Source organism: Schistocerca cancellata, chromosome 6 (assembly GCF_023864275.1).
Source record: "Schistocerca cancellata isolate TAMUIC-IGC-003103 chromosome 6, iqSchCanc2.1, whole genome shotgun sequence".
Taxonomy (NCBI): domain Eukaryota; kingdom Metazoa; phylum Arthropoda; class Insecta; order Orthoptera; family Acrididae; genus Schistocerca; species Schistocerca cancellata.
Window position 1 is genome coordinate 368,011,978 of NC_064631.1, and position 26,280 is coordinate 368,038,257.

The 26,280-nt window shown below is 40.7% G+C and overlaps 1 protein-coding gene across 3 annotated transcripts in view; it reads left to right on the plus strand.

The window, feature by feature from the left end:
• LOC126191543 (uncharacterized) overlaps nt 1–26,280 on the plus strand; it is a 513,913-nt gene that overhangs the window by 474,688 nt on the left and 12,945 nt on the right. The window contains exon 1 of one of the 3 annotated variants that reach the window (XM_049932451.1): nt 18,046–18,122. The exons of the other annotated variants lie outside the window; for them this stretch is intronic. The gene's annotated coding sequence lies outside the window, so the exon portion shown is untranslated. Of the gene's footprint in view, nt 1–18,045; nt 18,123–26,280 lie in introns of those variants that run through there. 3 annotated transcript variants of the gene reach the window in all.

A 26,280-nucleotide genomic window follows, 5' to 3' on the forward strand; every position in this document is an offset into this window, starting at 1 on the left:
GTTGGTTGGTTTTGGGGAAGGAGACCAGACAGCGTGGTCATCGGTCTCATCGTATTAGGGAAGGATGGGGAAGGAAGTCGGCCGTGCCCTTTCAGAGGAACCATCCCGGCATTTGCCTGGAGTGATTTAGGGAAATCACAGAAAACCTAAATCAGGATGGCCGGACGCAGGATTGAACCGTCGTCCTCCCGAATGCGAGTCCAGTGTACCGCCCTTGTTTGTATACGTTCAGTACGCCTTCGAGTCGGATTTCGTATGGCTCCCACCCACTTGCGCAACATTTTAGGACGCGTCGCACGGGTGTTTTGAAAGTAATCCCTTTTGTAGATGGATTTCATTTACCTAGAAATGGCCGTCACGAAATCAAACACTTCAAAGTCAGACCCGCTCCTTGCACTCCACAGGTGCTAAGAGCTGTGATTCGCTCGCCTCATTGTCTTGTTGCCGCATGTACACAGTTGACAATGCATTAGGTCAGTGCTACCTGAGTGTTCTATGTTTCCGTCCGATATCGTGTGTTCACATGTGGTTCCACTCTTCCGTTTAACGGTGCATTGAAATGTGCTTGTTAGTGAGCGAAATGCCGAGGCAAAGGCCTGCATAGAGGCCGAAAGACACTGGAAAATAACCAAAATTGTCGTATCGAATGTACTGAAGCACTGTACTGATCTGTCTAACATTGAAACAACCAGGAATAATATAAATTTTGCGCAATTTCGTAAAATGACAGCAAAACCTTGTTGTATTGCAGCATCGTCTGTACTCCATAAAACAGTGCAATAACGTCGCAGAATATCTAGACGTGAGCAGTGAGCAAGTGCTTTGATTCTCCAAGAAAGGCATATAAATGAAAACGGTAATCTATGGAATTTGACGATTTTGACAAAAAGTTAGAGCGTAGAACTGTACTTAGATACCTAGACCGATTCACTTGGTTTTTGATTCAGAAAGTGTAATGGAGGGTGACAAATGTAATGAATGCAGAGACATGGCAGCAGCACTTACTGCTTTCTGAGGATAATAGTCTTGTAATATACTTCGATCAAACTTGGTTTTCACAAAGTAACTCTACTTCATGGAAGTAGTGACCTGAAAGTACTTACAGATATTTTTCTGTACTGTAAGTCGGAGGTTTGGGTGATGAGTACAGCGACGAAGGGTCAGTAAGCGTTGTAAATAGCAATATTTCGGGAGGTAGGGAATATTCTCCGTCGGAGCTAAATCCTGACGGCGCCGCCGCAAAGTTCTCTTCCACTGTCGCCCACGGAGTCTTCGCAAATAAAATGCGTTCGTCGGTGACACGGTACACTGATGATGTCTCAAATGTTACCGAAATTACTTTCATAGCTTTCGTAACAACTTTCTCGCTGGAAGCTTCTATAAGGTCCAAAAGAACACAAATTCATCACCGACGACATCTTTCGTTACACAGACGGCACATTTTCACACTTCTTACGATATTTTATTTTTTTTTTATCTCGGAATACTTTTATGTTTCCATGGCTTTTATTTATTTATTTTTCGTAGCAGCTAGTAAGAATTTTCAATTAGACAGTACTGCGTCATAATCTAGACGAAAACTAGAGATGTCTAATATTTTTTCGTAATTTTTACTAACATTTGAAATTGTCACTAACTGTTAATGATGTAAGATGGTGAGTTGCCTTTCAGATGCTTTTTTTCGTGACTGCCTCTATACTATCCGGTCGATACAATTAATTCTGTCTTTTCTTTACCTGCAACTATGAGTATGTGTGTTTATAACCCTGTAGTCACCTGACCAGAAGTCTTGTTCCTCCTGCCACCGAACTTCACTAATTCCCACTATATCTAACTTTAACCTGTCCATTTCCCTTTTTAAATTTTCTAAGCTACCTGCCCGATTAAGGGATCTGACATTCCACGCTCCGATCCGTAGAAACTCAAATAGGGGTAATGCAGGAGTAGGTTTAATAATGAATAAAACAATAGGAATGCGGGTAAGCAACTACAAACAGCATAGTGAACGCATTATTGTGGCCAAGATAGATACGAAGCCAACACCTACTACAGTAGTACAAGTTTATATGCCAATTAGCTCTGCAGATGACGAAGAAATTGAAGAAATCTATGATAAAATAAAAGAAATTATTCAGATAGTGAAGGGAGACGAAAATTTAATATTCATGGGTGACTGGAATTCGAGTGTAGGAAAAGGGAGAGAAGGAAACGTAGTAGGTGAATATGGATTAGGGGAGAGAAATGAAAGAGGAAGCCGCCTGATAGAATTTTGCACAGAGCACAACTTAATCATAGCTAACACTTGGTTTAAGAACCATGATAGAAGGTTGTATACATGGAAGAACCCTGGAGATACTAAAAGGTATCAGATAGATTATATAATGGTAAGACAGAGATTTAGGAACCAGGTTTTAAATTGTAAGACATTTCCAGGGGCAGATGTGGACTCTGACCACAATCTATTGGTTATGACCTGTAGATTAAAACTGAAGAAACTGCAAAAAGGTGGGAATTTAAGGAGATGGGACCTGGATAAACTGAAAGAACCAGAGGTTGTACAGAGTTTCAGGGAGAGCATAGGGGAACAATTGACAGGAATGGGGGAAAGAAATACAGTAGAAGAAGAATGGGTAGCTTTGAGGGATGAAGTAGTGAAGGCAGCAGAGGATTAAGTAGGTAAAAAGACGAGGGCTAGTAGAAATCCTTGGATAACAGAAGAAATATTGAATTTAATTGATGAAAGGAGAAAATATAAAAATGCAGTAAATGAAGCAGGCAAAAAGGAATACAAACGTCTCAAAAATGAGATCGACAGGAAGTGCAAAATGGCTAAGCAGGGATGGCTAGAGGATAAATGTAAGGATGTAGAGGCTTATCTCACTGGGGGTAACATAGATACTGCCTACAGGAAAATTAAAGAGACCTTTGGAGATAAGAGAACCACTTGTAAGAGATCAGATGGAAACCCAGTTCTAAGCAAAGAAGGGAAAGCAGGAAGGTGGAAGGAGTATATAGAGGGTCTATACAAGGGCGATGCACTTAAGAACAATATTATGGAAATGGAAGAGGATGTAGATAAAGATGAAATGGGAGATACGATACTGCGTGAAGAGTTTGACAGAGCACTGAAAGACCTGAGTCGAAACAAGGCCCCCGGAGTAGACAACATTCCATTGGAACTACTGACGGCCTTGGGAGAGCCAGTCCTGACAAAACTCTACCATCTGGTGAGCAAGATGTATGAAACAGGTGAAATACCCTCAGACTTCAAGAAGAATATAATAATTCCAATCCCAAAGAAAGCAGGTGTTGACAGATGTGAAAATTACCAAACTATCAGTTTAACAAGCCACAGCTGCAAAGTACTAACACGAATTCTTTACAGACGAATGGAAAAACTAGTAGAAGCCGACCTCGGGGAAGATCAGTTTGGATTCCGTAGAAATACTGGAACACGTGAGGCAATATTGACCTTACGACTTATCTTAGAAGAAAGATTAAGGAAAGGCAAACCTACGTTTCTAGCATTTGTAGACTTAGAGATAGCTTTTGACAATGTTGACTGGAATACTCTCTTTCAAATTCTGAAGGTGGCAGGGGTAAAATACAGGGAGCGAAAGGCTATTTACAATTTGTACAGAAACCAGATGGCACAGAAAATTCAGATGCAAAAATCTAAAACAAAAATGTATGTCCATACACATGAAAATCAACCACTATAACTCGTAGGCTAGCGAAACCCTTTCATTTCACAGTAAAAGTGATGTGGAAGATACCCTAAAAGAAGACAGCAAAATTCTAAGAAAGGTGCTCGGACCCAAAAGACCAGAAGAAGGATGCAGACTACATTCGTGAAAACAATCGAGAACCTATCGAACATCGCGGCAGACTTACGAAAGAGAAGATTGAAATTTTATGAGCATGTCCACATGCACACACACACCCAGTAACAAGAGTCACTCTCAAAATTGCGACATACATAGAATAACTCAAAACAACTGTGTTCAGAGGGTCAAAAATGATATAGGAAAGGCTCATGAAAGCACATCAGGCATTTTCAGCGGAAACCCGTACAGACAAAAAATCAGCAAAAAGTAAGTACTCCCAGAGAATGAAGTCACCACCAGACTAGGGACAAAGTGGACTGAAAAAAGAAAAAGAATCCAAGGAGGAGGAAGTGAGAGCTACGTGGGAACTCCGAAGAGTGAAACATAATAGCTTTGCGTTATCTGATAGGGTCCAATCACACCTCTTAATAATAAAAAGACATACCGCTGTTCATATATTTTGTAACAAAATGTTATAAGAAGGGCAGTCTTGCTTGTTAATTCCCCCCTGGTAGCTAAACAGCATTTGCTTATACAGAATTTATTTTGGTCGGGACAAAAAGTTATTTCAGATGGTCAAGATAAATGGAACACCTTGTAAATTCGATTATTTCCTTTCCTAAATTATTACACTGTTTTAAAACGATTCTTCTCTGTTTGATGTACTTTATTTTTGGCTCTCTTCAGTCAGTGTTTATTTTTCCGCTGCTTCCTATGTTTTCGTCATTTTAGACTATTTATCAATTCTGATGATTGAAATATTATTTGAGGTTACTAGTTGTACATCTTAAAGTAGTAGTCGAGGGTACCATGCCCCTGAATTATGTTTTGATCGAGCGCGTCGCTGTGGCACAAACACGACTTGTGGTGCAGAGCGCTGCAGTTTACGGAAATGTCGCTTCGTCTGCCGGCGCCCCCACATCCCGCCAGCCCGGCGCCGTCTGCTTCCCCTCCCCTTCTTTCTCGCTCTACCCCACCCCCACCCCGTCCCCCAAATGCAGCAGTCCCCTTTCTCTCCGCTGGATCCCTCTCGTCTTGCTGAAACTTGTGCTTCTTCCACACTGGCAACCGGCAATGCTTGCTGTGCTGCTGTCACGATCTATTCGTTTCTTGCCCATGTCGTCGTCGCCACGGTCCCTGACGCCAAGTTTTTCGTTTTTAGAACGGAAACTTTCTTTGGTTTTGCCACTATCGTGCTCCCAGTATCCTATCTAGCTGTCCTCGACATTGACGAGAAGGACAAAACACAGCCATTCCAAAAACCTGCAGGCACTTCACGCTGTACCGTATTTACTGTTCTTAGCAGAACCCGTGCCACATTCTGCTGAATACCGACGAGTATATTTGATTAGAAAACTGATTGCTTCATTTTTGTCATAATTCTTTGTAACGAAATTGATTATTTTTTGCAGATAAGTAGCTCTTAGCAGATCTAATTTAAAGGTATAATTTCGAAACACTTCGCTATGATGATGATGATGTTTGGCTTGTGGGGCGCTCAACTGCGCGGTTATCAGCGTCCGTACAAATTCGCAATCTTTGCCCTTTTTACAAATGATGAGGACAACACAAACACCCAGTCATCTCGAGGCAGGTGAAAATCCCTGATCCAGCCGGGAATCGAACCCGGGTCCCTATGCTCGGGAAGCGAGAACGCGACCGCGAGACCACGAGCTGCAGACACATTTCGCTATGGGAATTACACACATAAAATATTTCCGCATCCTAATTGAATATACTCACTAGAAAAAAAGTCAATGGATAGCAATATGCACATTTACAAATGGCGGTGATATCGCTTACACAAAGTATAAAAGTACAGTGCATTGGAGGAGCTGTTACTTGTACTCAGCTGATTCATATGACGTGATTATGGCCGCACGACGGGAGTTAGCAGACTTTGAGCGCGGGACGGTAGTTGGAACTAGACGCAAAGGACATTCCGTTTCGGAAATCAGTACGGAATTCAATAATCAGAAATCCACAATGTCAAGAGAATACCAAATAGCGAGAATATCAAATTTCAGGCATTACCTCTAACCACGGACAATGCAGTGGCCGACGGTCCTCACTTAACGACCGAGCACAGCGGCGTTTGCACAGAATTGTCAGTGTCAACCCACAAGCGACACAGCGTGAAATAACCGCAGAAATCAGTGTGGGGCACACGACGAACGTATCCGTTAGGACAGCGTGGCGAAGTTTGGCTTTAATGGTTTAGGACAGCAGATGATCGACGCGACATCCTTTGCTAACAGCACGACATCGTCTGCAGCGCCCGTCCTGGGCTCGTGACCATATCGGTTGGACCCTAGACGACTGAAAAAAACGTGGCCTGGTCAGAGGAGTTCGATATCAGTTGGTAAGAGCTGATTGTAGGGTCCCAGTGTGGGGAACATCTAACGAATCGACCCAAGTTGTCAACAAAGCACTGTGCAAGTTAGTGTTGCTTCAATAATGGTGTGGGCTGTGTTTAGATGGAATGGACTGGATCTTCTGGTCCCAGCACAAATCACTGACTGGAAATGATTGTGTTGGGCTACTTGGAGACCATTTGCAGCCAGACAACGATGGTATTTTTATGGATGACAATGTGCCATGTCACCGGCCCACAGTTGTTCGCGATTGGTTCGAAGAAGATTCTGGACAAATCGAGCGAATGATTTGGGCACCCAGGTCACCCGACAAGAATCCAACCGAAAAATTTAATGGACATAATCGAGAGACCAGTTCGTGCACAAAATCCTGCGCCGGCAACACCTTCGCAATTATGGACGGGTTTAGGGGCATGGCTCACTATTTCTGCAGCAGACTTCCAACGATATGTTGAGCCCATGCCACGTGGAGGTGTTGCCCTACGCTGAGCAAAAGGAGGCCCTACACGATATTAGGAGGTATCTCATGACTTCTGTCATCTCTGTGTTCTGTGTCTTTGTTTCTATGTTGTTACGACTTTTTTTCATTCCATTTTTATCATAAGGAAGAACAATAAAATTAATCCAGTTTCTGGCATAACGTAGGCTAATACATCGGCATAGCCAAATACATTTGCCTGAACCACATGGTAAACAGGGCAGCATGTATGTTGCATTTAGTCATTTTCATGCACAATAGAGAGCTAAATCTGTTTTCCAGCTGCCTATGCACCTGGCCACAAGTTTCATTCCAGTTACGGCAAAAAATTAACAAACAAATTTCTACGAAGCTTCCAGTACATTTATTAAAATTATCTTCTTTCACAATTGTTATACGATTAAATTATAACGTACATGCATGAGTAAAGAAGACGCCTGTCGCTCTGGTGACAAAACGTAATTTATTCACGCCTGCTGTTATTGGGATATCATACAGGCATCTGTTTTGCAAACAAACACAGATGAGCCGATATTAAATATTCATGCATGCTGCTTTTGGAATTCCGAACGGTGCTTCATATTGCATTTGGACAGCAATAACAAGCACAATGCAAAATTAATTGTTTTCTCAAAGCATGCAGCTGTGAGCGCCAAATAATATTACTCAGAACTATTGTAGTTGATAAAATTGGTGAAGTTTCTAATCAACTGCAAACCAGTAACACGTTAATAATTTATGGCGTAGCTAACTGAGAGTAAAATCCGTATTGATTGTAGAAAGTGTTAAATTTTTCCCAGTCCCAAATGTGTCATACGTTCGAAACATTGACGAGAGCGCTACTGAGAAAGTTCGGAACTCTCGACGAATGTGTTCAGTGTCCACTGACTAAGCGAAACTCACTCGTAAACGAGAAAACTCGGCAGCTGCCCAGAGACTACTGCAAAGAGAAGATCACTTGCACGCAATCGATTGATCTACCCGTAGACCAAAGAAGAATGACAACGAACTTATTATGTTAGCAAAAATGAAACAAAGAGAGTGCAACATTATCGAGTTTTTCGGAATAATTTGTTCGTTTGTTGATCCATTTGCAACGGGTGAAACATCAACGTAGAAGTTCATCGTACAGCAAACGAATTAGTTTTTATTTTCTTGGTAGGACTGAGGCCATCTTTTTAACATAAGGTATCAGTTTGACCAGTTAAGCATGTGTCTATAGCTACAACAGATAATATTTGAGAACTTTTCCCTGTATTAAGTTTTGAGGTCTGCTTATTCAACAAATATTCCAATTTTCATTTGGTCCCACCAGGCCACATGCGCTAGAGAAAGTAATGCAGTTCCAGGACCGCCATATTGTTTGTTGCTAACTGGTGGAATACATGCTTATCGATCTAAAACATGTTTTCAGCACCCAGTGCCGCTATTTATTGTTAGCTGGTGGACTACATGCGTATCGAGTCAAAATATATTTTCAACAGAGTCAAGGTTCATCCACAAGGTAATGTTTGAAGGCATCATATTAATATTAATAACCTCCTTCTCATTTTTCTTCTTCTCCTCTTCCTCCTCCTGCACTCTGCATGGCCTTATTTGATTAGGAGACTCATCATCAGTTCCTTCGTTTCTCTCGCTTTACCGCAAATCTGGTTTTCCTCTCATTTTGAATCATTCACTGCTTCCTGCTTGAGCTTGCCCCTATGTTTAGCCTATACTGTTATTGGAAGAACTCTATTTTCCGCGATAATAGCTGCTCGTGATTTCCCTTTAGTATTGTTGTATTCTTGACACTTCTTTGTTGTTATGACAAGTGTAAAGGAAGTGCTCCCGTAGGCTACATCCGTATATATTATCGGGAAGCCTCAACGCGTAATTGAAAATGTGTTTGCTCGAGGGCATACATCTCTTCAACAGAGAGATAATTGTGACTTTGATCTTTCCTGCGATAGACGGAATAGGGATGGGAAAACCGATTGAAAACTATTAGTTCAGTCGGTAGATGAAAACAAGCGACTCATTCGGTAGTTATTTTAAGTGTCTGTTGAGTTATTCATTCATTAATTCATTCTTTTGAGTGAAACAAGTCTTTGGGAGCAACGGAATGGAAATAATCGACGCGGTCCGACGCATTCACTTCTGAACGGAAACTTCTATTTTTGCCATTGTTAATTAATTATTGTTGACGTCTCTCTGTTATCTCTTGCCATCACAGTAAATGCCGTTTCGGTATCTGCTTTTTATGGGTACCAATAAGCAGTTGATAATTCAGTTTTTCGTCCATGTTTACGATTAGGCGTTTACGTAATAGTGAATTTTGTGTCTGCCAGCCGGTGTGGCAGAGCAGTTCTAGCAACGCCATATAGAAACAAAACCTCACAACGCCTGCTGTGACGTCACGGCTCTGCGGCTGAGTTCAGAAACTAGCACTGAAGTAGCGCAAGGGAATCCACATTCGCTATTTAACTAACGATAGAAGTAACGAAAAAAAAACCTACAATTAAGTACTGCATACTATATCGCCTAGTTCGTAAATGATAAATTGTGGCTTAACACAACCGAGTGAAAAAGATTTATATAAATGTTGGATCCTGCGTCTTTAAAGGCAGTTTATATAGTCACCACTACCTACATTTTAGAATTTTAAGCACTTATAGCGTCACTTTGCTGCTGATTAGATATTACAATTAGGTAACCAACACAATATTTCGACTACCTAAGGAATAATGATTCTCCTTGAATACGAAAAAATACACTAGGACCTTCAAAATTCGTCTACAAGTAATATAAACCATTTATCCTATTTTTTCAGTCACCACTACCTACTTTTTAGGCGACGTAAAATTTTAAGCATTTACAGCATTGCCTTGCTGCAAATTCGATTTTATAATTAGGTAACCTCCCACATGGTAGTTTAGACTACGTAAGTTATAATGATTTTCCTTGACTATGATGAATAAAATTACACTAGGACCTCCAAAATTCACCACAAATAAAGTAAACCATTTATCGAACTTTTTCCATTTAATAACTTATGAAAATGGGACATATGATAGTTAACAAGCTTTACTTTAATAAGTAAATTTTGATTGTAAAAACTGTAATTACACACACACACACACACACACACAGGGAGAGATCCACAAAATGTTTGACAAGTACTGAGAGAAATAACAAATTTCCAGAAAACATTCATTTCCCAATTTTTTGTGACAAGGAGTCAGATGTCAAGATTTTTTCATTCTTTTGTAAACACTTACTTTTTTTGTCACACTCACATCATTTATTCGTTTTACAAAGTTGTTTAATAAAATATTTGCACTGCAAGTCAATATACAATATATGGTAGGTTCAAGAGTGTGACCTTTTAAACGATGGAAACCAAGAAATAAGTCTTTTGGCACATTAATGGCTACTTCTTTCGCAAGCACATTTCTTTGATTTACTTGTTGCAGTAACAAACTTTTCTTTTCTTTAAGAATTTTTTGTGGTGTTAAGTATACATAGGAAACACATGTGACTACATTACTGCTACTCCTACTACCTGAAATCTCACTGTTTCTAGTTTAATAATTAAATGTTTACTAACTGAGAACAGAACATCACCTTGAATTGTGTGAACTGGGAGAATATGCACCACATCTTTGTACATTGAATCCATACTCTGGATTATAAAAACATAAGCAGTAGTTGCACACAAAAACACATCTGTGTTAAAAGCACCACCTACAACATTGCCACCTTTATAGTCAAGTTGTGACTTTAAATGAATCTCATCCATCAACAGGAGGACAGCTTCGTCATTCACAGATAAAGCACCAACTTTTTGTGATATGTAATTGAGAAACTGCTTACTCTGCTGCTCAATGATTGGGTTAATTAGAAGTTCACTGCAAAGTTTTGACAAAGTACTGGGACTTGGAATGGAAAAAATTACTAGCACTTCTCAAAAACCTATATGCATGTGGACTGATAGAATAAACTAATGACCGTAAAATCATTGAATCACTCTCGCACCTAATCTGTGATGGACTTTTAAATCTTAGAAATGAAACTTGTTCCTTCAAAAATTTAATTTTATGCTCGATTTCTGGTAATTTTTCTAACAGGTTGTCCAAATTGTTTTCAATGCAAGACAAACATGCCTCAACTGGAGCCTCATTTATATGAAACATCACATACAGCTCTTTCAAAATATTACTAACTGTATCAGTATCACTTACTTGCTTTGGTAATTTAATCTTACCAGCACACTTTAGCTCAGCTTCCTTCACAAATGTACTTAACACTAAATCACTATTAATAATGACATGACACACAACACTTAGATAAGGAACATCCTTTAACAACACAAGACACAAATTGTTTGATTTGGTTACTGTGACCCAGTCACTGTGCTTTTCACAATCAGATTGAAACTCTTCTAAACTAGCAAATGAAATCTTCTCCATCATTTTTGTGTGTGATTCCACACTCTGCTCAATGACTTTATCAAGTGCTTGGTTCTCCAAACGTTCACGACGACTCTCTGAATCTTCTCGAGATGGTGCTTGTTTTGAAGATAAATACGTAGGGCATCCTGGCAACTTTGATGGTACAGCATCTGCAAGTAGAGGACAGATGAACATGAGATTCGTATAGCAATTTTTCATGATGTACTTGTCTGTGTTAGATATCTAACAATATCGTAAGAAAATGAAGGAACCTGTACATTAATCTGTAAACTGATTACAAGTATTCTGTACGATAAATTTTCACATAACTTTCTTTAAACGTGGGCGGTCCAAAGGTGCTGTAAGGAGTTTGGAAGTTTTTGGGTCGTAAGCACTGGTAATTTTCTCAATGTCGTCTGCACTGAAATGCAGTTCACATATCTGAAAAGATGCATATATTTTACTGTTAACGTAAAGGCAGAATGTAAACTGACAAATGAAATCTAACTGAGCACTGCATAAAGTGAGCTTAAAAGTATAATGCTTCGTTAAAGTTAGGCTATTGATTTGAATTTTCAGTTCTGTAACATAACAGTATTAAAAAGAGTAACCATATAGAAATAAAGTTAAATTACAGATACTTAACAACGGACTGTTTACTGGGTTCCCAGTCTTTCCTATGAACTGCAGCGATCCGTTTCAGTCTTAAGGCTTCATAAGACGGGAATGAAAAGACGCTAACTTTTGGACCGTTGTCGTAGTTTCCCCTACAATAGGGCATACAGCACTTGCGTGGCATTTTGAGCAAATGCTCAATAACACTCCGAATCGTATATAACAGTCGTTTAATGAACAAAGTAAGAGCATATGGACTATCAGACCAATTGTGTGATTGCATTGAAGAGTTCCTAGATAACAGAACGCAGCATGTCATTCTCAATGGAGAGAAGTCTTCCGAAGTAAGAGTGATTTCAGGTGTGCCGCAGGGGAGTGTCGTAGGACCGTTGCTATTCACATTATACAAAAATGACCTTCTGGATGACAACGGAAGTTCACTGAGGCTTTTTGCGGATAATGCTGTGGTATATCGAGAGATTGTAACAATGGAAAACTGTACTGAAATGCAGGAGGATCTGCAGCGAATTGACGCATGGTGCAGGGAATGGCAATTGAATCTCAATGTAGAGAAGTGTAACGTGCTGCAAATACATAGAAAGAAAGATCCCGTATCATTTAGCTACAATATAGCAGGTCAGCAACTGGAAGCAGTTAATTCCATAAATTATCTGGGAGTACGCATTAGGAGTGATTTAAAATATAAAGTTGATCGTCGGTAAAGCAGATGCCAGACTGAGATTCATTGGAAGAATCCTAAGGAAATGCAATCCGAAAACAAAGGAAGTAGGTTTCATTACGCTTGTTCGCCCACTGCTTGAATACTGCTCAGCAGTGTGGGATCCGTACCAGATAGGGTCGATAGAAGAGATAGAGAAGATTCAACGGAGAGCAGCGCGCTTCGTTACAGGATCATTTATTAATCGCGAAAGCGTACGGATATGATAGATAAACTTAAGTAGAAGACTCTGCAGGAGAGACGCTCAGTAGCTCGGTACGGGCTTTTGGTGAAGTTTCGAGAACATACCTTCACCGAGGAGTCAAGCAGTAAATTGCTCCCTCCTACGTATATCTCGCGAAGCGACCATGAGGATAAAATCAGAGAGATTAGAGCCCACACAGAGGCATACTGACAATCCTTCTTTCCACGAACAATACGGGACTGGAATAGAAGGGAGAACCAATAGAGGTATTCAAGGTACCCTCCGCCACCCACCATCAGGTGGCTTGCGGAGTATGGATGTAGATGTAGATAACAGTGAGAACAAGATTTCCGCCACAAATGTTACGAAAACAAAGCCATGCTTTCGAACACTGCTACGAAAACAAACCCATGCCGTGACCACGCTTCCAAACACCGCTTCAACACCAGATAGCACTGCTCAGCCGCAGAAAGCTAACGTCACTGCTCCCACAGAATTGTGTGCGTAGGCTTTGTTTCTAGGTGGCGTTGGTTCTAGGCGCTACACTCTGGAACCGCGCGACGCTACAGTCGCAGGTTCGAATCCTGCCTCGGGCATGGATGTGTGTGATATCCTTAGGTTAGTTAGGTTTAAGTAGTTCTAAGTTCTAGGGGACTGATGGTCTCAGATGTTAAGTCCCATAGTGCTCAGAGCCATTTGAACCATTTTTTTGTGTCTGCATCAAAAATACCGAAACGCTCAGTGGCGTAGGAATGGAAGAAATCATATGACTTTATAAAAACAATCAGTATGGTATACCGTTTCTGCAAGTATGATTCACATCTGAAACTACATAAAGTAAAGAAATTCAAAGAAAATTAACGAATGATGACAGATATTTCTAACAAAAGACGAACTTGCAGCAAGTGACATTATATGCTTAAAAAGTAAATGATTAACTCACCAAACAAAATAAATTACACCACCGCTCATTAATTTCAGTACACCGTGGTATTTCAGCTTTACAACACAAATTTCTCACAAAATATAATTATATTAGTTTCCACATACACTGTATAATACAATCACAATCATATTTTACAGGGTGATTCAAAAAGAATACCACAAATTTAGGAATTTAAAACTCTGCAACGACAAAAGGCAGAGCTAAGCACTATCTGTCGGCGAATTAAGGGAGCTATAAAGTTTCATTTAGTTGTACATTTGTTCGCTTGAGGCGCTGTTGACTAGGCGACAGCGTCAGTTGATGCTAAGATGGCGATCGCGCAACAGAAAGCTTTTTGTGTTATTGAGTACGGCAGAAGTGAATCGACGACCGTTGTTCAGCGTGCATTTCGAACGAAGTATGGTGTTAAACCTCCTGATAGGTGGTGTATTAAACGTTGGTATAAACAGTTTACAGAGAATGGGTGTTTGTGCAAAGGGAAAAGTTCTGGACGGCCGAGAACGAGTGATGAAAATGTAGCACGCATCCAGCAAGCATTTGTTCGCAGACCAGGAAAGGAATTGGCTGTTCCCTCAGCTCGAACAAGAAACACAACAATTCATATTTCAGCAGGATGGAGCGCCACCACATTGGCACTTATCTGTCCGTAACTACCTGAACGTCAACTACCCGAGGCGATGGATCGGCCGCCAGGCAGCCCGTGACAGAGCACTTCATCACTGGCCTCCAAGAAGCCCTGATCTTACCCCCTGCGATTTTTTCTTATGGGGGTATGTTAAGGATATGGTGTTTCGGCCACCTCTCCCAGCCACCATTGATGATTTGAAACGAGAAATAACAGCAGCTATCCAAACTGTTACGCCTGATATGCTACAGAGAGTGTGGAACGAGTTGGCGTATCGGGTTGATATTGCTCGAGTGTCTGGAGGGGGCCATATTGAACATCTCTGAACTTGTTTTTGAGTGAAAAAAAAACCTTTTTAAATACTCTTTGTAATGATGTATAACAGAATGTTATATTATGTTTCTTTCACTAAGTACACATTTTTAAAGTTGTGGTATTCTTTTTGAATCACCCTGTACTTTCATCATAGTATCCTCCTTTGGATTTGATGACTACCTCACAAACTCGAGGCATGAGGCCAATCAGTTTTTGTAGGTATCGTGAATCTATATTATTCAACACATCCTTAACAATATTCCAGAGATGTTTCTTGATGGATATATTAACTTTCCTGGTACGTCTGTCCACTTCAACCCAGACCATTTGAATGGGATTAGTAGGGGCTTTGGGACGGCCATATCATGTCATTCAGTACTTTCTGTTTTTCCTTTGATGCAATGTAGTTCGTACAGTATGCCGATCGATGTTTTGGGTCATTATCCTTTTGTAAGGTGAACCCTTTCCCTATTAAGCGCAATCAACTTCGTATGGCATGATACTGAAGTATGCAGTGAGCTTCTGATCCATACATCCTTCTGTTTTCACAATGTCGCCAACTCTATCTCCGGCAAAACATCCCCAAACCATAATAGAACCTCCACTATGTTTAACTGTAGGTAGAACACACTGTTGGGCTACCCTTTCCCCTACAAAACGGCGAACAAATATTCTCCTTCTGGTTCCAAAAATCTCGAACTTTGATTCATCGGTGAATAACACCTTCGCCCACTCTTCCGATGTCCAATTACGATGTTTTCTAGCCCATTCAAGTCTCTTCTGTTTATTTATGGACCTTAAAAGAGGTTTTCATGTGGTGACTCAACCTTTCAACCCGGTTTCAGTCAGTCTCCTTTTTACTGTTGCAACAGATATTGTTGTCGTGTTCATTTCTACCAATTCTGCACGAATTTGGGGCACTGTTTTGAATCTATTTCTCTTATTGGTAATTCTGATATATTTGTCATCACTACGAGGTCGTCCTGGTCATGGTATATCCTTATTGCTACCTGTTGTCTTCTGGCGGTGAAGGGTGTTTCGCACTCCCCCTACACACTCACTACAATGTTTCGCAATTTGGTGAATAGATAAACCTGCTTGGCTAAGTGCTACAATTGCAGCACGTTTTTCTATGGATATCTCCACTCGTGGAGCCATACTATCATTGTGCACACTTCAGTGTCACGAAGGATCTGACGTGCAGGAACCACATGTTATGTATCGTAGCAATGCTTGCCATTCGCTGCGGACATCACATCACTACACTACAGGGAACAACACAGGTGCACCAAATGCGGCGTCCGTCGGCAAATAGGTGAACAAACAATCAGATAGGTACATAACGTTTATATACACAACATAGTTTGTTGGATACTATTGTATCTCAGTGACCGCAAACAAAAATCATGACATGTGTACAACTGTTGTACTATTCCTTTGCTTCGTCAACCGTACCCACGGTATTAGACCTTATCTACAGAGAACTAGATGTCCTTTATTGGGTGTATTGAAATTAATGAGCGATAGCGTACAGGGTGTTTATAAATGAATATCGGGATTTTAGTGCTTTATAATATTTTTTGCATTAAACTTACAGTTATAAATGATATGTCAAATGAAAGAGAAACTCAAAGAACCTTATAAACGTACAGTGTGAGCACCATTTGTCACACGGCACACAAGTGTTTTTTGTGCCGTATCCCGGCGGAAAGTTTATGGTTCTTTCTTTTTTGGTGAACGTACTGTAATTGGTACTTCTTACCTTGATGTACTAGAGCAATAGATCTTCCCTCAGTTGGAAGAAGCCAGAGTAGTTCATTTTCCAGCAAGATGGTGCGGCACCTCACTGGCATAGCGAAATACGCGATTGGTTGAACTTCACTGTACCCAAGCGCCGTAAGGGGCCCAATGACAGGGCTTGCTTTGTATGTCCTCCACGTTCACCAACCTAACGCCATGCGATTTTTTCCTTTGGGGCTTCATCAAGGATCGTGTGTACGTGCCTCCGCTACCAGCAGACCTCCCTGAATTAAGAAACCGGATTGAAGCAGCTGTTGGTACAATCACTGAAGACACACTTATCAACGTTTGGGAAGAACTTTTCTATATACTTGATGTGTGCCGTGTGCCAAATGATGCTCACAATGAACATTTATAAGGTTCTTGGTAAAACTGAGTTGCTCTTTCATTTGACATATCATTTATAACTGTAAGTTTAACATAACAAATATTATAAAGCGTTAAAACCTCGATACTCATTTATAAACACCCTGTATATTTATACACTTTCTGTTCCCTTCACCTCAGCATTTACGGAAATATAACTATCGGTTATGGGTGTAAACTAGTGGGCAAAGAGAGAGAGAGAGAGAGAGAGAGAGAGAGAGAGAGAGAGAGAGATTCAATAAATTTAAATAAGAGAGTGATTGGTCATTTATTTCAGAATAAATTTATAATGTAACGCCAGTTATTAACCTTGTAAAACCAAAAATCCGTATTTAAATCGAGAGATTCGTATTTAAGTAAATAAATCAATTGTGATTGTGCTTCATTCTTAAAATAAGATACGTAATAATAATAAGAAGAAGAAGAATAAATAAATTGTGAAATTGCTCCATTTTTAGGAATATGCTTTTTATTCACCTCTCCTTAAAACAAGATATGTTATAATAATAATAATAATAATAATTAATCAAAAATTGTGAAATTGCTTCATTTTTAGAAGTTCGCGTTTTATTCACTTCTCCTTAAAATACAATACGTTATTTGTTTGTAAAACAGTTGGCAAACCTAGTCGTGGTTAATTTATGTAATCGAAAAAGCTGAAAAAGTATATAAATGAAATCACTCCAAGCAGGAGATTGAGTATAAAAGTTTGATACGACTTCCGCAACTGTCGGAGACCGATGTGAGTTGGTTGTCTCACAGCAAGTGAAACCACTCAAACCCAGTGTGTGAGTGAAGACATTCCTATAGCTGATATGGCCGCAGAGTCTTGGTTTCATTCGGCTGAGAAACCCGACAGAACGAAAAACCATCGAGTGGCCAGCCGGCTGTTAAAACCCGTCGGTTGTGCCACCACTAGGAATAAGAGACCTAGAATAAAAGGCCTATATGACGTCAATCCTAGTACAAATAAAGCTTACACCATAACGTGGAAAAAATTGTACTTTTTCTTGAAAAAAGTTGAAAAGTTGCGAGTAATGCGAGTGTACGTAAAATACTGCAAACACCTTGTTTGCATGGTGGTTCTTCGAAAGCGTAAAAACCAGAAGGAATAGGTATTCCACTAATCAACGTACAGAGAAAGGTAACGTGGTGCTTGCTTGGTTAGGTATATTGCATTGCAGACTGTTTACCACATTACTAAGGGCATCCACTTCACCTGTTGCTTCGAAGATAAGAGCCTAGGGAAGTTGGGTCTCGCGCACCATGTTACAGCCTCAGTAGGCACATTCCCGCGTCAGCAGGCCGCTGGTAGGGAACAAAGGCGGCCCGTGCGGAGCCGAAGCAGTGTGTCGTCTGTCTGTTACGCTTCGTCGCCGTCAGTGATTTCCACGCCGGGTGGATATATATAGTATCGTGGTAAGAATAAAGTCATATGGAGTTATGCTGTGGCTAATTAGTATCGATCACCTTCTCGCCCTTCATAACACCACATCCCACCACCACTCATTCTGATCGAAATCCTTTATGGATATCTACCTGTAAATCCTCCCACCCTCGATTCAAACATCTGATTACTTTTCAAATAGATTGTGTTTTAAATATTTGGTATTAAGCATGTAAACGAGATGAAGTTAAGAAAAGATTTGAAATGATGTTAAAAGTTTGTTGGATGTTGCTAAGTGTTCTCATTATCAAACGTTGAATGAGTAGAGTGCGTCACTTGCGCTCCGTTTTAAGCAAAAACTAGTTTTTCACGCATGCCAGTGTTTATGACGTCAAATTTCATGAACCATGCGTCTTACAGTGATACAATTTTGCAGGTACTTTCAGTGTTATATGTAAATGCTATCTGGAAAATGTGTTGCGAATAGAATTAGTAGCAAAAATGTAATAAATTGAAACTCATGCCTGATGCTGAAGTTTTACTACATGAACAGCGAAAATGTAGTAAGCGATAAACTGTTTTCCTTATTTTGTTTCGGGGGGGGGGGGGGTCAGCGAGAAAAAGTTTCGTAAGGTTTTGAAATTATGTAAAGTTTTGTTGGACGTCGCTAAGTGATTGCATACTCAAATACTGGTCGAATACAGTCTGGATAATTAACGCGCCGTGAGTTGTGCTGCCTCGAGACACACACTGTTTCTATCTGTAATACTTATCGTAGTGTGTTAAACCTTTAACATGAAATTACAACGCGGCGTCAACTGATTTTGAAAAATGACTGAAATTGAAAAAAGGCAGAGTGGGCAAATGTGTCACTGAAGTGCGTAACGGAATGCGATGGGTAAGTGGTTCTTGAGGAAAAAGAGCAGCATTTCCTTCGACATTTGCATGCCAGTTTTCTGAGAATATGCAATAGTTGAATGTATCAGATGTTTCCAGAGCCACCTTTTCAAATATACCAGTTTCATTTCGTATTTCCTCACATGAAGCTACAGTCTTGACCAGCGACTATAACGCTTTATCTATAAGGGATAGTCAGAAGGAGACGAGCCGTAGGCTGTAAAATGAAAACCACTGAAGTGATCGTAATGCCAGTGCCAACGGATGAATGGCGTGCTCCCTGTACGAGCGTCGAGACCCCAAACTCGTCGCTAGAGGAACATCGGCGTTCGTTGGCGATTGGGCGAGCACACGCACTCTTCGACCTTCCACTGCGCTTAGTAGTGCAGAAAAAAAATGGTTCAAATGGTTCTGAGCACTATGGGACTTAACATCTATGGTCATCAGTCCCTAGAACTTAGAACTACTTAATCCTAACTAACCTAAGGACAGCACACAACACCCAGTCATCACGAGGCAGAGAAAATCCCTGACCCCGCCGGGAATCGAATCCGGGAACCCAGGCGTGGGAAGCGAGGTGCAGAAAACAGAGAATTTCAAAAGAGGAGTAAAGGGCTGTAGGCATCTCCTTATACCGGAAGGAGTGCGGGAAACGAAAATTCGTAGAAGAATGGCGCCAGAGTACGGAGAGCACTACATATCGATTGCAAGGGTCGAAGAGTGGTGCAAGCGATCCGAGGCAGAAAGTATGTCGTTTCCGATGACGCACGAGCTGGAACGCCACACTGCATCACCGATATCTTTGTCTATCAGGTGGAATCCGTGATTTTTGAAGCCCGGCGAGTTACAGTGGCAGCCAGTGCGCTACAGGTCGGATTGAGTGTCTGATTTGCAACTGACGTGCAATGATCTTCGTACACTTGTCCTCCGATGAAATGTCGTTTCCCACAGTCTTTTGCGTAATACGGAAACGCCCTACACCCCTTTGCTCTTCTTTTGAAGCTCCCATTTCTCCCTTTTCGGCATTATTGACAGTCGACATATGCACGTGATCGCTCTGTCGTTACGTGGGTGTGCGCCAACGTCCCTCTAGCAGCGACCTCGACGCTCGTATAGGAACCACACCTTCTTCCTTGGGCAATGTCATCTCGAATCCCCTTCAGCGGCTTTCATTTTACAGTCTCTGGCTCATTTGTTTTTGAATGTTTCTTAAAAAAAAAAAAAGGTAATTGGACTCGTTTGTCGAGACTGTAGCTTTCTGTGAGGAAATGCGAAACGAAACAGGGAATTTGAAAGGGTGCGACGGAATCTTTCTTGAGACCGGTGACCATGAACAGAGTAGTGAGGCATGTAATAGTGCGTTGCTACCTGTTGATTTTGATAATGGGGCATTAATGTACGTGTGCAAATAAATGTGTGAATAAAATGCTTACCTCAGAATAAAGAAGAAAATTAAATTAACATTTTTAACATAAATAACGCACACAGTATGGAAAGGTGGCAGATATGTTTGAGAGCATTCTTCCTATTACGAGCTACGAAAACATCATAGTATTTGTTTCAAAATGTTCAGTAAAACATTCTTTATTTTCTGCGCACTTTTACAAATTGCCCAACATATTCGCTGCCCTTAGGGACCCATTGGCGTCGGAAAAAAAAATGTTGTGCTAATCTTTGTAAACATGTTTTCTGACGTGTTTATCACAGTGTGGGAGGTTGTTGAGACATAAAACTGAAGGGAAAAATGTGAGATACAGGTGTGAAGTGCAGAAGAAATGATATTAAGGATGTCTGTTCTGTAAAAGGATTGTGCTGTCTCATTTAACTATGAGTCTATTCGTATCGTTTTACTAAATTATGCCAGCCAGTGAGATGCATATCGTTTCCGTCTCGTAGTTTCCTTTACCTAATTCAGTGTACGCCTTAAACCTTTCGAAAAATTCCACCTGCCAGGAAATTAGTTACGTTATGTGATATGTCCCAGATGGCCCTCACTGCTGTCATATAGGCCCTGCTCAGACTCATGATTTCTTCTCGTAATCAATAAATGTGGTGCCATCCCACTGATTTGCTTTCTAGCATTTAACGGCACAGAGACCGCTGTCATCGTCGTTCCCTCCCTCCCTCTTATTACATTAAAAGCTAGTTCGGCGCTAGTGAAACCATTCTCGCATGGCTGACTGTAGATGAACGTCGTTAAGTGCGACACAGAGTTTATAGAGTATAAACAACAATCAGATAACTTCTGTGTCTGCAGTTGAATTCCGTTCTACTGCGATGGTGTGTGTTAGAAAACTCGTTAGCCGTATGTGGACTTCGGGCCACAGCCAAGAATTGTCTTTGAATCTCGTAGCGATAAGGGTACGCTTTAGTCTTGGAATTTCCTACATTAGAGTCAATTTGTCTCCGAAGATGCTTGTACTGGCGATTTGTTTATCCATGTTTGCTCTGATGTCAAAAGCCTTGTTTTAAAATGGAGCATAACACGTGGATGCTGGTAAGCCGCATTGAGTATTAGTGGCAATTATATTGAGGGAGATGTGTAGAGGAGTGTTGTTCCCCAGACGAAAATTTTATTTTTAAAGAATTGCCTTTACTTTCTTAATTTCTCTCGTATTATCATTATTCCTTGTAAGGATTCATCATTTACTGGAAGTACCGGAGTTCAGTGTTTACATCCATGTATTCTTTGCCGTGAGATTTATAGTGATATGCATAATAGGCTTGTAAATGATGATTCTAAAATATACTTACATTTTTATCTGCCTGAAGAACTTGTTGCTTTGTCTGAACTCCTCGAGATGCAGGAAGGCAAGAAAGGAAAGAAAATGGGGCCACAAGGAGAGCAGTTGCTTTTTTGCGTACCGTAATACGAAACAAGAGGCAGCAACGTTTTATTTGTTCGCCATTAGTTATTCAGTGTTGCTGTTGTGCGTTCTCGCTGGAAAAAAAAAAATCGTCAGACTAGTCAGCAGTTTGCAGACTTTTAACGACTGCAAATAAGCGTGCACCTTTGAATAGTTGCAGAGTAACTGCTGTTTCATTTGATGAATCCTCTATCACTCGTGTAGTTTTGCCTCTTAAACTCAAGTATGCTGCTTCTTTGCGGGTCGTTATATCGACCTTTTCAAACTGCGAAGACTGTGAGATGTTTATTGTCAGCATTGATAGTGCTACTATTTAGCTCTCTTCTTCATTTGATCTAAAAATTCATCCACTCAGACCAAAGAAAAAGACAGCACTGGATGCTTCGTTGGAGGTTTTCTTGAACTCTGCCTTTATGGCTTTCTGTTGCTCTTTCTCTTCGAGTCGGACCACTCGTAAGCCTTCATTAAAATAATCGCTGCCCTAATTACCGCTCTCATTTGTAATGTTTCGCTTTTATTGCGCCTGTTCTGGTCGTGCATTAAAAACTCGTTATAGTTATCAGTGAAGGCGAGATGTCTGCAGCTGTGTGATTTTATGTGTTTAGTAGTCGTAAGACGTTTTTACTTACAGACCTTGAGCTAAGCGGCGGACCAGTCAGCGAGAGTTACTGTACTCGGAATGCCCATCACCAGAAGATTTCTTCCATTCTCTGGACTATTATTTGTGGTATTTCGGGACTACTTCGAAAACGGAATAGTAGTAAAGGTATTAACGTTTGTTGGAGCCAGGCGTTAAACTGGTTCTGTGCGGTATCTCGTGTCTTCAAGTCACCATGTTCACTTGCATATAACAAGATCGCTGCTGTACCATTATCTTGGAAGAAATTTTGTTGCAACTATTTCGAACAGGAAAATATGTTATATTTATTGACGACAGCTGTTTCTGTTCTATCCTGTGTCCCCTCATTCTTAACTGACAGATTTCCGTTTGTGGTAGGTACGAAAGTCACGCAAGAGAACCAGTGAAAATAAGGAAAGTAAGGTAGGGTGGTGTCCCTTCATTAAAGAAGTCAAACTCCGCAGGACAAAGTTTGATTGGTAGAATGACGGGAAACCGGGTGGAACGGAGGGAGGAATCGAGCAGGAACTTATTGAAGAAGAAATCAGCTCATCATTGACACAAACCGATGTATAGAAATCACATGAGACTTAAATGAAGAGATCCGGGCTAGAATTAGATCCTAGATCGTTCATAATGGGACTCAAATATCTTAACCACCGTGTCACAACGCTGAATTCGCCTGCCCGTGTAAGGAAAAATCGTTAAACTGGGATTATATGATATGGCTAGAGACCACCATCTGACATCCAAGGGTCCACCATTCCCCACAGCAGGAGACTACGTCATCCCCTTTGATAACAGTTGGAGGAGGATACAAAAGAACTGCTTATCCCAAGGAAGGATGCTGGTACCAATGCTGTACCATACCAGCAAGTACCAAATGACATCAGCCAATTCATATACGCTGACGGTACAGCAGTGGCAGCTCAAGATTCGGGATTCTCAGAGGTGGAAGAGAAACTGACACATAATTTGAACTCACTCTACTTCTGTTACGATGCTGGCCACCTTCAAATAATCACCAACGATACGTAGTTCTGCACAGCCACACTCAATAATAGTGTGGCATGCCGAGACTCATTGTGATGTGGCAAAGCGAACGATTCCATCACTGCTCACAGTCGAAATATCTAGGCGTGGCCCTGGATCGCACCTTGACGTTTAAAACAGCATTGAATGACCGCCAGAGCCAAGGTTTGTGCCACGAACCACATCATTAGGTCACACGAGTTGGACATGGTGTGCCGATCTACGAGTGTTGCGGATGTCAGTTACGGCACTTTGTGTCTCTGCTGGCCATGTGGCCTGCATTTGCATAAGGGCAGAAGGTAGACGTTACAGTGAACGTGCGAATTGCAATGGGATGCTTGAAGCCAACACTAGTGCAGAAACTCTACCTGTTCATTGTCATTGCCCGCCCCCCTCCTTCTGCTCGCTCGCGTGCGCCTGGCCACAGGGTCAGATATCGAGAGGACGAAGATGGGAACTGACTCCTGGCAGCCAATGCGCGGATCGCTGCCCGTCGGGAGACGCCTGCGATCCAGCTAAAGTCTCTTGCAAAGATCGTAGGCCCTCGTGGATGCCCACTAGAAGTACCCTGTGGAAAAACGGGGTACACAACTGGATGATTGGACATCCTTCCAAGAGCTCTTTGGAGAGCTTTGAACGGAGATGGGTTTGGGACTGGCAAGGTACAAGATTTGGCCCCCTGATGCAGTGCCACCTTCTGGGTGAACCTTGCTTATTAGAAGATCTTTCTGAAGTTAATAACAAGGCCATTTCGCCAGCAATTTTCTGGGAAAAATTAGAAAACCAATTTGTTTGAACGGACAGGGAGATAAATAAAATAAAATAATCAGGAATAATGTCAGAGACTTAAAATAGCACCGAGAGCTCCGTTCCACTATGTGTTGGTTAATATTATCTCTCCATTCGCGTTTCCTTGCCTAAAATTTTTATCCAGATCATTCTCTCACCGTCCACTGGTCAGGCTGATCATTAGTCATGAAAACTCTGGTGAAATTTGCAAAACAGGTGCTGTTTATCTGTTGTATAAGATTAAATGTTACTCTTTTTGCTACTATGTTTTTGTTTTTTAACCGAACACGTTTCATCTGAGTATTTTAGGCGTATTCAATGGCTTTTATCTCTTCTCTTTTAAGTCAGGTGCAGCACTTTTGACATCAAACTTCGATGTACAATAATTTCCGCTCAGCTTTATTTCGGTATACTGCTTTTGTTGCATTTGAAACTGCTGATAATAAACATTTATGCAGGGAAAATTCCGAATGGTTGCAGATATCATCAATATAAAGATATAAAATAACGAAGTTTAGGCTTTAATATCCTTTCGACGTCGAAGTTATCAGATATTGGAGCACAAGCATAAATAGGAGAAAGTTGGTGATGGGAATTAGCCTCTTCATTTTCAAGGGAACCGTCCTGGCATTCACTTTAATCGATTTAGAGTAACCACTGAAAACCTAACTCATAGTGGTTGGACTCTCGAAAGTGTGTCCAGTGTGCCAATCAATGTGTCACTGCTCTCGATGTGAAGTACACACCTGCGGTCTGAAAGCTACCATTAAGTGCCATATTAAGCGGTCTTATAAACCCATTGTTGTAGCCAGTGTCTTAAGGTTTCTGAGTAAAATTTAAACGTCTGCCCGTTGAGATATCTCTTTAATTTACTTGCAAGCTTCCTACGGATTAAATGAAAGTTCCTTTTTGTACTCCATCTCAGAACATGATCCATTGTAAATTAGCCTGGTACACACACTTTAGCAGTAATTCGGGACAGGTAGTACAGGTTACATAATAGTTTCTTTTGTAGACAGTAGACAGTCTTCCTGCGACATATTTATGAGCTAAAGCATGCCATTCAAGTTTTCCCTTAATTTTATATGTCCCAAGAGATGTCATTTTTAGATAAATGTAACGATATTGCTTCGATGGTAGTAATAACGTTAGTTTGATGCATACATTTGATGTAACATACTTATATTTGTATAAATTTAGAGTCTCTTGCCTGTGCTCCTACCAATAAACTGAAGCTGAGACCTTTACCATTGATTTAACATGTGGTCGTTCTTCGTCGTATTGTTCAGCACTGCTTGTATAAAATGACTAGAGTTATGACTTATTGATCAAAGATTGAAACTTACGTTAACCGTTAATGGATTAATATGTAGAATAATACATTTTAATCATGTACCGCACTCGTTACCTCTGCTGTCGAGTTTCAAGCCAGGTGAAATCTCTCTGAATGTCCACGTAGTACTAAGTCGAAATAGTTGCCTCTAGAATACAGTACGTAACTCATTGTCTTGGACCATGAATTTTGGGATACCCCCTAACACGAATGCAGAAATTGCTTTTCGCTCTTTGATTATGTGTGATTTTTCTCTCATTTTCTTTCATCATCTATGGTTTGACATACTCTGTCTCATTATTTGTGCAATTCCTGTATGGCTTCAATTATTCTGTAGAAACGCGCTTTCTTTTTGCAGGTGCGTCGGATAAGAAGCTGCAATGTAAAAACTAAAACTTTCAAAAAGATGATTAACGAAAGCGCTAAGGAATTCAGATTTCCCTCTCTAAAATACTCTCCCTGATTTTCATCAATATCTGAAACTTAACTACTACAACAAAAAAATGCTTGTATTGTGTATAAGAAGAGAATGCATGTGCGATGAAAGCTGTAGAGAACACCAATTTTCATTATAAGATGTTATTCGTAGCTGTTGTTTAGCAGTTGCTGTGTGTATTCTTTCCACCAAAATAAAAATCAGTCGTCAGCTGCAC